The sequence below is a fragment of the Rattus rattus genome, chromosome 14, assembly GCF_011064425.1.
Source record: "Rattus rattus isolate New Zealand chromosome 14, Rrattus_CSIRO_v1, whole genome shotgun sequence".
NCBI lineage: Eukaryota > Metazoa > Chordata > Mammalia > Rodentia > Muridae > Rattus > Rattus rattus.
The window spans coordinates 60733923-60751251 of record NC_046167.1 but is presented as its reverse complement, the minus strand read 5'-3'; positions in this window follow the sequence as shown (position 1 = coordinate 60751251).

Here is a 17329-nt window from a genome sequence, read left to right as displayed (position 1 = left end):
CCAGCAAAGGGTGCCATTTCTCTCTTTATGAGTGACTAAAACTGCATTTCGATAAAGATTTATTGTTCACGTTTCTTGTATTTCTGGGTTAGGGTTTGCACACACGGGATTAAAGCGCTTGGTTGGACCACCCATATTCTTTAAGGGGAAATAGCTATTCTTGCTTTAGTGGGAGTGGGCTCTGCGAGCACCACAGTGCAGGTCTTCCTGTAGACTCTCAGTACTTAGGTCATCAGCCCCGAGCTTCAGGCGTCAGATTTCATTCTCTGCTGTGTTAGTTGTTTTGTTTTTTTTTTTTTTTTTTTTTTTTTTTTTTTGATATAAACCTATACATTTCCAACAAGAGGGAATCTTACCTGGGAAAATACTTCCATAAGACTGGCCTGTAGGCAAGTCTACAGAGCATTGTCTTAACTGAGGACTCATATGGAGGACACCACTGTTGTGGGTGGTGTCAGCCTGGATAGGTAATCTTGGGCTGTATAAGGAAGGTTGAGCAAGCCGTGGAGAGGAAGAGCTGTATCCCAACTTCCCTCTGTAACGAATTGTTTCCTGAAAGTTTAAGGAAAATAAGCCCTTTACTCCCCAAGTTGCTTTTGGTCATGCTGTTTTCTCACAACAATAGAAGCCCTAAGACATGAGTAAAAAGGGCTATCATATTCAGGAGTAGCCACAAGTGACAGATAGGTTGGCATGAAATTACAGCAATAGCCCATCAAAAAACACGTGCCAAGCCTGTCTCTGTGAGACCCCTCAGGAGGGCAGGCCTCCATCTGTATTGTCTCTTTTGGGTTTGTGGGTGTTGGGGCCACCTCTGTACCAGCCCATATATGAGTGGACTGAGGCTTGTCTCTATACAGACCACAGCTAAGATAACGTTTCTGCCTCATGCAACTCTTCTGTATAGGTGTCCTGAAGGCCAGGTCACAGTAGATCTGTGACACTTCCCAGATGAGTCATGCAGGGAGGGATCTTTGACTCTAAAGCTGCCTCGTAATTTATTTTTAAAATGGCATTTTGCTTTAGCTCCTGTCTGGTACCAAAGACTGAGGGCTTAGTCCACAACACTCCCTACCTCCCAACTGTCATAGCCTCTACTTGTCCCTCCTCCTTCTGGTCTTTATTGTGGATGGCAAGATGTGAATTTTCTCAGGTTCTCTTTTTTTGTTTTTAGAATCATGTATACACACACACAGGCACGCACGCACATATGCACTAACTTGCTCAAAGGCACATAAGTGGCCTGAAGAGGACTTGAACTCCTCTGGAGTTAGGGTTAGAGGTGGTTGTGAGCCACGTGCCTTCGGTACTGCAAACTGAACTCCAGTCCTTTGCAAGAGAGGTATATGCTCTTAACCACTGAGCCGTCTCCTTGGTGATCGCTTCATTTTAAGTCACGGTTACCACCCTGTATGTTGCCTTCACACTGGGAGGAGAGAGCCCTCCTGAACAGATGTTGGCTTCTATCTTTCCATTCTGTTCCCAGAGTTTTCTTCCTGTCATCATTACCGAAGTCTGTGGGCGTTTTCCCTGCCCGCAACCCATCTCCTACCACAATTGTTCTCGCCACTCTGCCCAGTTTAACTGCTGACGTTTCTAGCCATGGGTACTTATCTGCCACAGTCCTCCTAGGGTCACTTTCTGGAAATGCAATGATCAGTGTCTGGTGGTGGGAACGTATGATTGGGTCCTCTGCGCTCACATGGGTTGGGAGCCGGCACCAAGGTGGGACGTACCTTGGCTCCCGACCTAACATCATATAGTGGAGGCTGGGTACAGAAAATCCCTTAAAAGGTTATGAAAGTATAGAAGAGTGGAATCGGGGTTGGGGATTTAGCTCAGTGGTAGAGCGCTTGCCTAGCAAGTCCAAGGCGCTGGGTTTGGTCCTCAGCTCCGTAAGAAAAAAAAAAAAAAGAGTGGAACCGTCACGTCCCAAGGGGAGACTGCCAGGCGGGGGCAAGTACCAAGAATCTTGTTTGGTTTTTTCTTTCTTCTCACGAAGGTGGGATATGAACCTCCAGTGGGCTTTTTTTTTCCTTGAAATGAAAGCTCCGCCTCCTGCTCGCACCTGCTGCTGTTCTTAACTGCCTGGGGCACCAGGTCTCAGTAGAGGCCCAGGAGCAGTTGCCAGGCTGGAAACTCCCTAAATATGCACCTCACAGGGGATCGCCCAAATTTTCCACACCCTGAAGATGACCTGCGCTGCTGCTGCTGCTGCCTTCTCACAGGCATAGTACATTCCTCTGTCAGTTGAGCCCATTTCTATTTGTGGCTTTACTGTCCTGGCACCAAATTAAACGTGGATGGCAGCGTGGCTGGCCGCTGTGCAGTTCTGTTCTGACACCAGAAATACCTCAGCCGGGTGTCCCACTGGGCACATGCATAAAATCAGCAGACAGGTGCTTCTTGGAGCTGGCATAGTTAAATTACGGGCAACAAGACACTTCTAATGAACGCTGATTAAACATTCATGAAAAGACATAGCATTTGCTACCTGCAAAGCTATGTTAGGGCCCTTGGTGGTTAGAATATGGTAACAGGAGCCAAATGGTGCCAGCAGTCATATTTGAATAGTGAAATTCCTAATCACTCCCATTTTAGCCTCAAAATACTATATATGTGGAAAATCGATCGGGTCCCATTTTACAATGAGTCAAACTGACCTCCTGATAGTGGTGTGCTGGTAAATGTTTAATGACCAACAACAAATTAACCTCCTGATTCATGATGTTGGCTCCTTTCCATAGTGTAAACATCCCTCTCCCCAACACAGCCCTCCACACCCCGGGATCTTTTTTTAAGCTACCTACGAGCTACCAGAGTTGGCCAGAGATGCCCTTAACCCGTTGGGCCCAGAGTGCCTGTTTCCTATAGACTTCTGGATCCAGAGGGGGTTGGGGGTGAATAACAGGTCCGAGTTCACTCAGGTAGCTCATTCCTCAGCCCACGTTCTTCCCTTTTTGTTGCAGAGCAAAATGCCAATCCTGTTAAGAAAACTGACCCCTTGTGGCAATGATAGACAGGACAAGGTGGTCAAGTGTCCCTAGAGTAGTTGGAGACCCTTAGCCTGGTTGTTTGGGAGAGGAACAACGGCTCCTCATCCCTAACCCCAGAGCTGATTGGCTCCTCATCCTTAACCCCGCACCTGATTGGCTCCTCATATCTGACCCCACGACTGATTGGCTCCTCATCCCTAATCCCGTGCCTGATTGGCTCTTTTTCCCTAACACTGCACCTGATTGGCTCCTCACCTCTAACCCCACAGCTGATTGGCTCCTCATCCCTAGTCCCGTGCCTGATTGACTCTTTTTCCCTAACACTGCACCTGATTGGCTCCTCATCCCTAATCCCGTGCCTGATTGGCTCTTTATCCCTAACCCTGCACCTCATTGGCTCCTCATCCCTAACCCCGCACCTGATTGGCTCATACTCAAGCTACCATTCCCAGGTCACTCTCACAAATGAAACCAGTTCTGAGTTTGAGTAAATGCTTGTCTTGGCATCTGAGGTAACATTCCCGCCCCCATCTTCCTTCCAAAGGGTCACACATTCCACAAGCTATTTTAAGCAACTCAGCACCTACTACTCGTCTGAAGTATTTGTTATAACAGGAAGCCAGTTTCGTATACAGTAATCCTCAAACACGTTGAGGTGTACATGGGGAGTGTGAGTAGGGCTAAGGGAAAATTGTGGATGCCAGGGGCGCCTTAAAATCCCAAAGCTCTGAGCCGCGGTCCCAACCCAGTATATATCAGCCTCCTTCCCAGGCCCAGAGAATGAGAAACCCAATTATTCCATAGTCAGGCAGCCTGATTTTCCTTCTGCATGTAGTTGGTGGTGGCTTTTTTTTTTTTTTTTTTTTTAATAAAGGATTTTGAGTAGGCAGCTAAGCCAGTCAGCTGTTTATTTATAGCTGCAAATTTTCAGTGCTGTATAAATTAGAAATCAGTGTTGAATGAGGCCCGCGCCCACTCACACACGCGGGGCCCCTATCTGTGAGGCCTTTCACACAGTTTGACTGTACACAGTCTAAAATGGGAGAAAATGACATGCTCCGAGTCAAATGACGGAGTCACAGCTAAACGGCAAAGCAGAAAACCAGCAATTATTTTTCCTCGGCACAATATGGGAGGTACGACAGGTGCAATTATCCAATATTATTTAACAGCACCGGTTTGTGGTGTACAGAGAAAATAAAGGTTTCGGTGTCTTGGAGAGGAAAAAAAAGAGAAAGAGAGAGAGAGAAAGAACCTGCCTTGCAGCTCCAGTTACTGTGGATTAAGCTGTGTTATGTAAATTGAAGCTGGCCAGGATTCTAAATCTGGGAAGGGACAGCCACCTGGCTCCAGGGCCTCCCTCAGGCCCTAGAGACCGGGATTTCTGAGGAAAGACCCCAGACCAAGAGGCAAGGAATGAACGCCCACCCCACTGAAGACTGGGTGTGGGGAGAGCAGAGCTGAATTACTTCTGTCCCTTTGAGGAGACTTGTCCTGCACTTGACTCCCTCTGACAGGGTAGCAGGGAAGAAGTCCAAGGGAGCCCACAGGGACCATTTTTGTTTTGGTTTGTCTGTGAAATGCCCCCATAAACTCATGGATTCGAACACTTGGTCCCCAGTTACCTGGTTCTGTTTCGGAAGGTTATGAAACCTGTTTTGGGGGCTTCCTGGAGGAAGTGAGTCACGGAACTGGGGGCTGGGGGGAGAGGGGGGCAGGGGGGAATGGGGTTTGATGGTCTGTTCCCACTTCCTGTTGGAAATTGATTTCCTGATTGAAGATGGACCACACTCTCTCCTGCCCACTTGGCTGCACTGATGAATTGTGTATCCGTTTAGACTATAAGACAAAAGAAAGCCTTCCTCCCTGACGGTTGTTTTTGTTTGGTGTTTGGTCATGGCCACCGACCACCTTCTCTTTAGCCTCTGGCCTTCAGTTGTCTCTTCCTAGGCTTTCACCTTAGATAATCTATCTAGCATACCATTGATCTCTCAGAGGGCCATCCCCAAGCTCTCCACAAAGCAGAAAAGCCTTTTTTGACCAACACCCTAGGGCTTCTGATCCTCTGAGTACCCATATATCTATCTGTCTCTGTACATGCTCACTTGGTGTTCGTTACCACACTAGGGTAGGGTACTGAAAACAATACCTCAGACACGGACAAGAACTGACCTTAAATTCTGACTCCATGATCACAGTCTGCATTAAAGCTAAAGACAAAAAGCATCGCTTTTCTGAATCTTTATTCCTTGTCTGTGCAAATAAGATTGTAATACCTTCCAAGATTAGAGGAAATAGGATTATAATATCTTGCATACCCCTTTAATCCCACACTAGAGGTCTAGTAGGCAGATCTCTGTGAATTCAGGGTCAGCATGGTCTATATAGAGAATTCAGGCCAGCCATGGCTACGTAGTAAGACCCTCTCTCAGATGTTAGACATATATATTTACACGTATCATGATTAATAATCATTAAATGCTGGGTCCAAGTACCTGGTCTCCAAGACCCCATCCTTCTCTGCTGATTGCAAATGCCTAAGGCACTGCCATGTCTGCCTTTGTCCTCGCTTAGTTGTATAAAACACTGGGCATATAAACAGATTTAGGGTTACACAGAGTTTCTTCATCTCGTCTTCTTTATCCAACTCTTCCTCAAAGGCTGAGACCTCTTTCTGACTTTACAGACAATTATCTCAAATACCCTTCATTGGTGACATCCAGAAAGACTTCCTTTCAAATCAATGGTCAAATGACATTTTCCTCCTAGGTCTAGCTTAGTGAACTAATGACTTTATTGAAGTTACTTACAGGAGCATGGGTAAAGGAAAGCCTACAGCAACATAGGTATCTCAAAGGCAGCTTTGTCACAGAAAAGCCCACCCCAGCAGGGACAACAACTCATGACACCTACAACTCTGGAGCTCCCTGAATGACATGCAGACAGTGGGACAAGGTGGCCAAGTCCCTGTCCCTAGCAGTCCTTACTGCTTATGTAACTTTGAGGAAAGGCACCATAGATCTTGTAAATTTCAGGAATTCCTTAGCCTTTTGAGTTTTCTTTACTCCCTCAGTCTTAATGAGCCTTCCTCAATTTAGAACTTCTTGGTATTTAAATTCAGAGCAAACTGCTACACAACAGAATTGCCTGTAGAACAACTAGATCACCTTGGTTACCCAGAGGATCCTGTAGAGTGCAAGATTCCTTAAAAAGAGACAGAAAAGGAACATCAAAGACACATCCTTTTTCCATAAGAATTGGGCTGGAGAAATGCTTCAGTCAGTTATGTGCCTGCTATACAGGCACTAGGACCTGAATTTAGATCCCTAGAACCCGTATAGAAAACTGATGTGGGGCAGCCCAAGTGTGGCTAGAATCACAGCCCAGTGGGATCCAGGGGACAAGAAAACAAGAAAACAGGAGGATTTTGTAGGTTCAGTGAAAGACCCTTCTCAAAGGATGAAGAATGGCCAGCTTACACACACACACACACACACACACACACACACACACACACACACACAAGCAAGCTCATTTTACTGTAGGTGGCTTCTTCCTAAAGAATGTGCTTTGTTAAGGCTTTGTCTGGTGGAATTCAACTGCATCATTTCCAGCCTGATCTTGAGAGGCCGAATCTTTTAAGTCCAGATTCCATTTTAGAGAACCTGACCTAAGTTTGAACTCAGGTAAACTAACAGACTGGTACCTGGCATTAGTTTCCAAGTTGCACCCCCCCCCCAACAAAACCCGAGCCTAGCCCCAGTCTGTAGACTAATCCCCAACAAGACTAGCATTTCCAGGTTACACCCTCAACAAGACCAGTGTCTCCAGGTTAGTCCCCCAACAAACCTGTACCCCCAGGTTACAACCCCACCCCCTGCCTAATGACCACCAATGCAGAGGGGAGCAGAAATTAAGTTTATGATATGACTCCCAGCACCAGCCAATTATGTTAGAGGCCACAGTAGCTTTCCAATTAGATGCTCGCACACTTACCCCCTATTTATTGCTTACTATGAATCCTTGCCCTGATAAATATTCGGGGCTCCCCTACCACCAAAACCATGTGCGTGATGGTGGTGCATTGCAGGGCCTGAACTAACTTGAATAAAATAAAGAGTTGCATCAGATTGGCTCCTGTTCGTTTTGGGGGGGGCATCAAACACTTTTGTTACAATCTCATCAACCTGCCCTATGCATGGTCTGATTCGAGAGGAGTTGAGGATAAAAGGCCTCTGTTCTTATTGCCAGACCATATATCTTGCTAATGTTGAGAGGAGAAAATAGAAATTGTTAGCAAGAATAAAGCCTTCCATACTCTACGGAGAAACGATTTGAGTTCGTAACTCTGTCCTATGTGGGCCCTCCTCCCCCCAAAGATTGCTGAACAGTATTTATATCACTCAAAACAGAGTTGGCCAGGAGTCTTGGCAGCTAATGGGCCAACAGAAAGAACGGTGCACTCCCTTCAAAGTGTAGATGGAAAAGACAAAGCTGTCTTAGTGTCTTGGAGTGGTGTCCCCGCTCCCCTCCCATCTTGAAGGTCTGACTTAGATTGCAGGAATTTACACTTGCATCATGCCTGGAGAAAGAACTGGTGTTGGGTTATCAGCATTCTCGGGAAGAGGAGAGACAGAATAAAGCATCACATTGGCCCCTTAGGATCCGGAGGCAGCACTGGACTTTGCCACAAACATCTGTTTTATTGATCAATCAGAGATCTTCACGTGCTTGTGAAAGACCAGATCTTGGGTTCAGATCCCGTCTTAGAGAGCCTGACCTAAGGGTAACCCACAAGCCGGGCCCCTAGCACTAGTTTCCAGGTGACAAACCTGCCCCCCTGGCACTTCACTTCCTAACAACTACCAAGCAGACGTTAAATTTATGGTTTGGTTACCAGCATCATTCAATTACTTTAAAGGGCAACAAAATTCCATAATAGCCCCTCAATCAGATGTGTGCCAGGCTAGGGACCCCCTCACTTGCTTGCCATTTGCTATAAGCCTTGTGCTGCTGAGAGGCTCAGGGCTTCACCTTCCATTTCTGCTATGTCTGGGAAGGCAGTGTGGCCAAAGCTGGAGCTTGTAATAAATACCCCGGTATGACTGCATCAGAGTCAGCTCCTTAGTGGTCTTTTGGGGTCCACAAAACAGGCACAACACTTGAATAATGAACTCCGTGCTTATGGGGAAGGGCAGCGAGATGTCTTCTTTATCCTCAAATCCCCTTCAACGCATAGAGCCTCGTGCACGGCACGTGTGACATACATGTTTGGTACCCAGTCAGATTTAAGTATCGTGCTCAATGATTCACAGGGCATCAGCCCTGATCCATCTGCAGAACCCACACGCTCCAGTAGTTTCCTCTCCATGCCATCATTCAATCTTTCAAAAAATACACTCTCAGAAATAACTTTTTGGTCATGGCCTCAGAAGAAATACACATACAACCAAAGTGCATAGGCCTGTGCATAACTGGGAGAAAACTTTCATAAAATCGTATTCATTTTAAAATATATGTGAGAGGTCCCTCTATTTCCCACAAGTCTTTGATCTTCTTATAAAGTTATTTAAACTCTAACCATTATGGATTTTCAAATCCAATCAGGGTTATGGAAATTATGTATTTTGTAATCTAATAATAATAATAGTAATAAAAGGGTTCGACTTAATGTTGAGCCTCATGACACTCTACTCTCTCACTCACTCATTCAACAAATAATTGTGAAACGCCTATGGCTGTGGCTGTCTGCATCTCATGGCTGTTCAGAGACTCGGTGTCCTCTCCCTGGGACATTGGTATCAGGGTTGAATGTTCACATCATTTCCTCCAGTGCCCCCAAAGGAGAGGCAGAACACAGCCTGTGTTCCCCATCTCACACTTGCAGCTGCTCTACCACTCCAGCACCTCTGAGCTGATGACAGTCTCTCCCTGACAGCTTCCACACAAGAGCCTCCGGACCGACTGCTGGGGCCCCAGCCCACCTGAACACAGAGATTCCGTTTCACTTCAGGGGTTTGCTGGCACTCAGCACTAAATTTTGTTAAGTATTGAATGATGAAATTAGCTGATGCTGAGTTAGTTTTATCTGGCTGGGAATCTCCCGAGGGGATGGGAGGGAACAATCGAGACACGGTTTTTCGTGTGAAATTTCTGTGTACACCTCAAAGACAATTATGCTGTCATTTTATGTATAGCACTAATTTAACCTGTCCAAATTACAAAATCACTTGGTTAAATCGAATTTTCTTTGCTGTACAATAGATTGTATGGCTGTTTGCCTCTGCCGAGATGCCTTCTGTCACTGTGACCTTTGACTGTCCCCATACATCATCACACTGAAAAGGAAGAGGCCAAAGAGAGCTATGGGCCACAAGACCATCATGGTTTTGTCCCTGACTCAGAAGGATGTATTTCTGAGTAATAATCAAATCAAAAGAAGGAAAGAACCACATCAAAATGGCTTTGGACCATACAGAGATCTCTCAGTCTACCAGGGAGCCACCTAGAACCTGGGCATATAAGACCAAGAATTATTCACCCAACAGCACAGTAGTTCTCTCTTGGGAAATACATTCCAAGACCTGCAGCAAATATCTGAAACACCTGAGGGTACTACAAACCAATACATACATTGTGTTTTCTCCTGTGCATGTACACCTCTGAGGAAGTATATTAAATTAGATACAGCAAGAGAGCAACCATCGTAAGTAATAATAAAACAGGACAATTATAGAAATGGACTGTAATAAAAGTCATTAAAAACCTGCCAGCTAGGGGCTGGAGAGATGGCTCAGTGGTTAAGAGCATTGACTGCTCTTCCAGAGGTCTTGAGTTCAAATCCCAGCAATCACATGGTGGCTCACAACCATCTGAATTGGGATCTGAGGCCCTCTTCTGGTGTGTCTGAAGGTAGCTACAGTGTACTTAAAGATTTATAAGTAAATCTTAAAAAAAAAAACAAAAACAAAAAAAAAAACCTTAGCAGCTAGGTTGCTTATTTCTGGAATGTTCTGTTTTATGGTTTGGGATGAGAGTTACAGCTAAATAAATGAAACTTTAGAATTTGTAACAGTAGCTAGAAGAAGACCAAGTACTATGATGAAAGGAACTTAGAGGATTCTTAAGCTGAGCTTAGTGGAAATTTCTTACCTCCACAACCCCGGGTGCTTTGGGTGCTTGCTGAGGAAGAGATAGAAGGTATAACTCCAGAGAGGGACCCACAACAGGTAACTCTAAATGATTCATGGCCTACTGTGTTAAATGCAACCAAAGGACAGCTCGATCTCCCTCCATGGTTGACGGGTGGGGATGTGGAGATGCCGCTCTTGGCTGTTGACTGACCACCTTGCTGCATCTCACTTCCACTGCACTCAACACCTGTCATTTCTCTGAGTCACAGAGATACTCATGAAAGACCCATTAGTATCAAGCAGTCCCAATGAATGTTTAGTTAAAATGTTATCATTACCAAATCTAATCACGTTTACAGTATGAACGCCTTATGGTCGCAATACCTTAGAAGAGCATGGTTGGTCATTGTTTTAGATCTTTATAGTTACTGTAGCAAAATGCTACTAGCTGATCACCTTAAACACCATGAAAGTGTATTCCCCCACAGTTGCAGGGGCCAATGGCCTTACGTGCCAAGCATAGTAGCTATATGTCCCCTTAGAAGATGGTGAGGAAGGCTCCTTCTTTCTGCTGGCTCCTAGTGGCCCTAGTTTAATCACAGCAATGCTATATTCACTGCTTCCACTTTCCTTACTATTTGTGACCCCCCCCCCTTACAGTGAATCTGGACTCTGGGCCCAAATGTGCCTCTCTTTTCTCACAGAAACCCCAGAGGTAGGAGGGATGTAATGTCTACTCCAAGCCCAACGTAATTCACTTCAGGATGCATAGCACATCACATAGGCGAGGGTCTTAGTTCCCACTAAGGTCCCTTTCTGATGCTCTGGAAGTTTGTGAGCGCCGGAGGATGCCCTTCAGCTCAATGACCGTCTCAGCAGGAAAGACGCCAGTCAGGTGCCCTTCTCCCTTCAGATAGGAGACTATCGAGCAATGGACCCACAGAATTGGAATTTCCCCCAGAAGAAGGAAAGAGGGGAAGAAAAGACTGGGCTCTACTGCCAGGCACAGGGGAGCTTGTCTTCCTGGAAGAGACTTCTGTCAGCATGTTGACAATTTTCCAGATAGCGGAAACCAGGAGCCACGCTCCATATATTCCCTGCCTTTCCCAGCTCTTGACTGTTAGGCTATTGTGTTGGCTTATTGAAGGTCAACAGAGATGCTTTTCTTGTTAGAGTTGTGAGGCCTCCGGCTTGTACCATAAAAGCTCTGGTGACACCAATGAGTAATTTTGGTTTAATAAATGAGAGACTGAGGATTTAGAAGTCATAGATACCAAATGCGCTCTTAACTCTTTCCATCGGTCTGTCCCAGTGATGACTCAGAACCCATACTGTGTGCTCCCCATTTAAACGGATATTTGCTGTTTGTCATCCTGGAACCTTCATTCACCATCTCATAGAGAGACTGACATCATCATCTGGTAGCAAAAAACCGCTTAAGGTCAGTAACGTTGATGGATTTCTCTCAATGAAGAATTACGCAAGAGAGAAATGTCAGACAGAGCTGTTTCCTGTACACCATATGATTTTCTTAACAAATCCTGCTTCTGTCTCCTTCGTGACGACTGGAAAATCTAATCCTTCCTCTGTGTCTTCAACACATTAGACGTTTTTCTTTCAAATCTTTTAAGCCAACATGTGATGAATGCCGGTTTAGAGAAAAATGGTATCACTGTGGAAACACCTGCTTTTCTAAACCCAAGGAACGTTAGCGAGTGAGTTAGGGGCAGCAAAACAGCTCAGCAAGGCACTCTTGTATGGGCACCTGGATAAGACCATCAAAGAAAAACAGTGTACCCATCAGACACTGAAGACAGCTTGGAAAAGGAAACACTGAGAGCTGCTAAGGGTGGCTATGGTTTGGGTGTCACCCAAGAGTTCATGTGTTAGAAAACGAACCCCCAAATTTGCATGTTAGTAGTAGTAGTCCTTTGCGAGGTAATTAGGCTAGATGACAGGAGAGGGAGGTCTTCATGGTAACTTTATTGAAGGATGAAGACTGAAGATTCCATGCCTGAGAATTGACTATTTGATGGCCTCTGCTCTATTAAGATGGCGTGCAGAGCCCTCCCCAGAGGCGGAGCAGTTACCAATGCCACATTTCTAGATTCCCCAGACTCCAGAACCTTGAGCCAACTAAGGTATTTCCCTTTCTAACTGACCCAGTCTGTTACCCTGTTACGACCGCCATGTTCCATGGATTTCCATCCAACTTCCCTTGTATTTGAGCAGCCACTAAGGAGCTTACAGGAATACAATTTCCCAGATGCTCCCTTCACCCCCCCACCCCCTCCCCAGTTCAGAGATTCTGAATTTGTCTGCACTATGAACCCCATGCTAGGTGTTTAACCCCCACCCCCTTCTAGATAGTTCTAATTTACAGCTAAAGCTGGAATTCCCTGCTGATGTTTAAGAATCTTGATTTAACCATCATGGAAAGGCAGCAACTAAGTCTTCAAGCCACTGCCTGAATCTTAGCTGCCTTGAGCAGCCAATGCCAAAGCAGATAAGCAGAACTGGTGACCTGGCCTCTTTGGGGACACAGCAGGAGTGACTTTGAGGCACAGTGTGGGGCCAAGCTCTGTTAGAGGTTTGGAAGCATCTATAGAGATCCTTGGTCAAGACTTCCCACAGCTCCCTGTGAACATGAACCACTGTGCTTTGCTAGCATTGGACACCAGGCTATGGGCACCACGGTGGTGGCACCCGTGGGAATACTTTTGACATTCCACATCAGCCCTCCTCTGGGCCTCCAGCCTGCACATTTGAGATTTGCCAGTCTCTGTCATCACTGGGGCCTATTCTTTGAATGAAATCGCCTCCGACATGCACTTGAATCTGATTGGTGCTGTGTCTCTGCAGAGTCTGACTAACACTCCCGAAGCGTTGCTCCTTGCTCTCCCTCCTTCCTCTCAGTCTGCCTCAAGCCTGCTCTGTGCCCACACTCCCTCCGTCGGCCCACTCAGTATCATTCGCCTGCAGTCCCTGTGACTCATAGGCCTATATTAATCCTGCAGCTTCCACTTGCCAAGCTCCCACTCTCTCTCCTCTCTTCATTCAAGAGTCTCCCCAGATCTCACATCATCCAATCAAGGAAACAACAGCCTGTGCCTCCTAGAATGAACCCAACTGGTGGAACAGAGTTAGGGAAACAGATGAGTGCTATTTGAAAATTAATTTCTGAGACTGTTCCACAGACGACCCTAATAGAGTTCCAAGAAGTGATACGAGCTGATTGCTTCATAAGACACTTTGTCACCGCCCACGGCCTGTGTCAATCTTATCTTCCCAAGTGGCTAATGGAGCTCCTAAGCCTACAGTCCTGGGCGAAGCCTTCTGAATGGGTGCTAAAAGCCATCGTTCTGAATGGTGATGGGCTGAAAAGACAAGCTTCTGATACCATGTGTTTCCCTGTGTAAGGCCTGGAGGAGTCAGGGAAAACTCATAAGAAAGACACAATCCCTTGACCCTCATCATCATGGTAGCTTCGAGGTAGGATTCAGGTCCTACGGTACGCTCAGTGCGAGCACTTCCTAACATCCCCAGCAAGGAGCACCAGCATGTCTGGGGATGGTCCACGAACCCCACCTATGTTTAGAGTCAGGAAGGTCATTATTGGCTGGAGTGGAAAAGTAGCTGTAACCGGAGCAGAGTAGTTACTTTAAAAGATGTCCAAACTTTCTCATTGCCACCCACATGCTGCAGATGACAAGGGACCCAGACACCTCCCCTCCCACTCAAATACCAGGAGAGCCCTTGTAATGCAGCAACCACCAAAGAGACGCACTCCTAATCGTTATTACCACGCTGCAGAGCAGGTGGCCTTGCCGCTCCTCCAAGGAGCTACTGTCCCAAACACCCTGAATGACTTGAGGAAAAAGGGATGTCCAAAAGGACGGAAAGCTGGCATGGCTAATTCACTTTCTGTGGGCTCCTAAAATGTCAAGGTGAAAAACACATAGACTCCCTAGACACTCTAAATCCAATTAGTTCCAATTCTAAGGCACTTACAGTCATAGGTGACTCAGCCCTGCAGAGTTCAGTCTCTTCTTATGCAAATTGGGAGCGAACCGTCAGCTTTCTGCTGGTTACTGGGAGAATAGATAACAGAAATAAGGAACTCACTCTCAGGACTCGCTTAATAACATTCTCGTCCCTGCTTTCCTGGTCCAAGGGCGCCATTGGTGCAATGAGGAATGGTTTTCTCGGTCATCACTTGGAAGCACTGGTAAATTTGGTGTTAAAGCCTGGCACACAAAGGAGCAAGGTTGACCCCAGGAATAAGATGTGGGTGGGAGGAAAGAAAACTCGCTCAGTATCAGCACACATTCACCAAGTCAGCAAGAGGCTCCCAAATCACACCTCATTATTAATATATTAATAGGATAAAAAGAAGGTAGCACAAAGGCAACAAATATCATGATTGCCATGAACTCCAGCAACCTTAGATTTCAGTGGCTTTTCACCGAGCACTGAATTTTCAGTAATTAACTCAGCTCCAATAGAGTCACCTAAAGGGAAGAGGCTTGTTGTCACATCCTCCCTCTTCCCACCCAACATATGGACAACGTTTCCAGGCAGCTTCTGCATCACAGTGCACCAGAAATAAATTCAAACAGCAATTAGGAAAAGACAAGGAGGAGGGCCCGCTCAACATTTGCAGATGGAGTATTTGTTTAGCTTCAATCTCCCATTTTATATTAAGATGGCTTGGCAGGACGTCTTTACAATGGTTGCATAAATTCAACAGGGAGGAGGGAAGTTGCCTCGTGTGTGTGTGTGTGTGTGTGTGTGTGTGTGTGTGTGTGTGTGTGTGTGTGTGTGTGTGTGTGTGTGTGTCCTTCTGGGCTTCAATTGTGTTTTTCTCTTCATTTAGTTCTAAACCTTCCATTAAATGAGAAGATGAGAGCCCCCTGGTGGCTGGATTAATTCTTCATTTCTTAGAGGCATTGAAACACGTTACCTTGAGCTGTAAAATTCCGTTGCCTTGTTTTGTTAGTGAATCCAGTTGGTTACACCGGCTATGCCGCTGGTGGTATCACGCCTTGAATTTCTTTGTTGTGCATCCTCTGCGGTTAGGCAAATAGTCAAAGCACCTTCTGAAAAAAAAAAGACCACTTCAGTAATTGCTTCCCAGATGTTTATCTAACACTATTTATTGGCTATCTCTACAAAGTCGGACACCCTACTAGCTGAAAGAAAAAAAAAATACAAGGAAATTTAAGTCACCTTTGGCCTTGAGAAGCTTACATCAGAGAACAACAGAAAAGAATGGCCTTAAGGTTTTTAAAGATGTTTTCCCTATAAAACTGACCTAGTTCGTGGAGTGGATAAGTGTTCTTATTATTACGCCTCTAGGCTCCCTGTCTTTCTCCATTTCCCTAAACTCCGATCCAATCATGAACAATTTACAACCCACTCTACTCCCTTGCATTGCTGTTGACATAAGCTTCATTAACTCAGGACACCATCATTTCAGATCCTTCCAATATATACAAACTTTACAGAACAAATGAAACTCAAGACGGATGATCAAAATGTGAAGGCTTCACCCTTCTTTAAAAAGGAACAAGAATACCCTGCAGGAAGAGAGGCAAAAAGATTAAAACAGAGACTGAAGGAACACCCATTCAGAGCCTTATAGAGCCACCCAATTAGACAAGATGGATGATGAAAAAGAAGTGCAGACCGACAGGAGCCGGATGTAGATCGAACCTGAGAGACACAGCCAGAATACAGCAAATACAGAGGCGAATGCCAGCAGCAAACCACTGAACTGAGAACGGACCCCGTTGAAGGAATCAGAGAATGAACTGGAACCCGAGCTTGAAGGGGCTTGAGACTCCATATGTACAATTCCAGGGACTAAGCCACCCTAAAGACTGCATGGACTGACCCTGGACTCTGACCTCATAAGCAATGAATATCCTAGTAAGGACCAGTGGAAGGAGAAGCCCTTCCTGCTAGAACCCCAGTGAACCTTCCAATATATACACCCATTGTTTGCCAAATGTACATTTGGGGTTTGACAATAATTTTGAATGTATGCAATGGACCGTTTCCCAGAGGTTCACAGGTTGGAAATGCCCTTTGTCTAATGATACTGAGACATAATGGGACCATAAAAACGTGGGGCCCGACGGGAAATAAAGCTATGGGATAAAATGCTCAATAACGTATGTATTAGTCAGGGTTTCTATTCCTGCACAAACATCATGACCAAGAAGCAAGTTGGGGAGGAAAGGGTTTATTCAGCTTACACTTCCACATTGCTGTTCATCACTAAAGGAAGTCAGGACTGGAACTCAATCACGTCAGGAAGCAGGAGCTGTTGTAGAGGCCATGGAGGGATGTTTCTTACTGGCTTGCTTCCCCTGGCTTGCTCAGCTTGCTCTCTTACAGAACCCAAGTCCACCAGCCCAAGGATGGCACCACCCACAATGGACTGGGCCCTCCCACCTTGACCACTAATTGAGAAAATGTCCTACAGCTGGGTCTCATGAAGGCATTTCCACAACTGAGGCTCCTTTTCTGTGATGACTCCAGCTTGTGTCAAGTTGACACACAAAACCAGCCAGTACAGTGTCCTGTAGAGACTGGGCTAGTTCTCTCAGGAGCTAGACTAACTCTGTGGACATGCTCATCCTCCCTCTGCTCTGTCTTGCAGACGCGCCTCTTTGGCTTGTCCTTCCCATGGTCAGTGCAGACACATATTGTAGAACTCAGAATGTAGAAAAGTGACTTCATTAGAAAGGCTTTCTTTCTTTTTGTTAAACCCAAACCTTAGTCCACCCAGTTTCCTTCTTCCAAGCAACTATAAGCCCACGTGAGTTGATTGTACTTAAAGAGATACAAGTAAGCTCTTTAAAAAATGATGACTGCTGTCTGGTTACTTCTACTCTTCTCTTTCAATGAGCATTGCTGACAATTCTAAGTCAGTGTAAAGCAGGCGACTTCATCCTTTTTTTTTAAAAGAACTACATAGACGTCTACTGTGTGCATCATAATTTATTTAATCAGTTCCCTGTTGGTGGAAAGTCAGACCTTCTTCAATTGTTCACTATTACAAGTTGGCACTGCGGTGAATGTCTTCTTACAGACATCATTTTGTACATATGCCAGAATATACTTAGACTAATTCCTAGAAGTGGAATTACTGGATCAGAGGGATATGGATATTTTTACTTTTGACAGTTACTG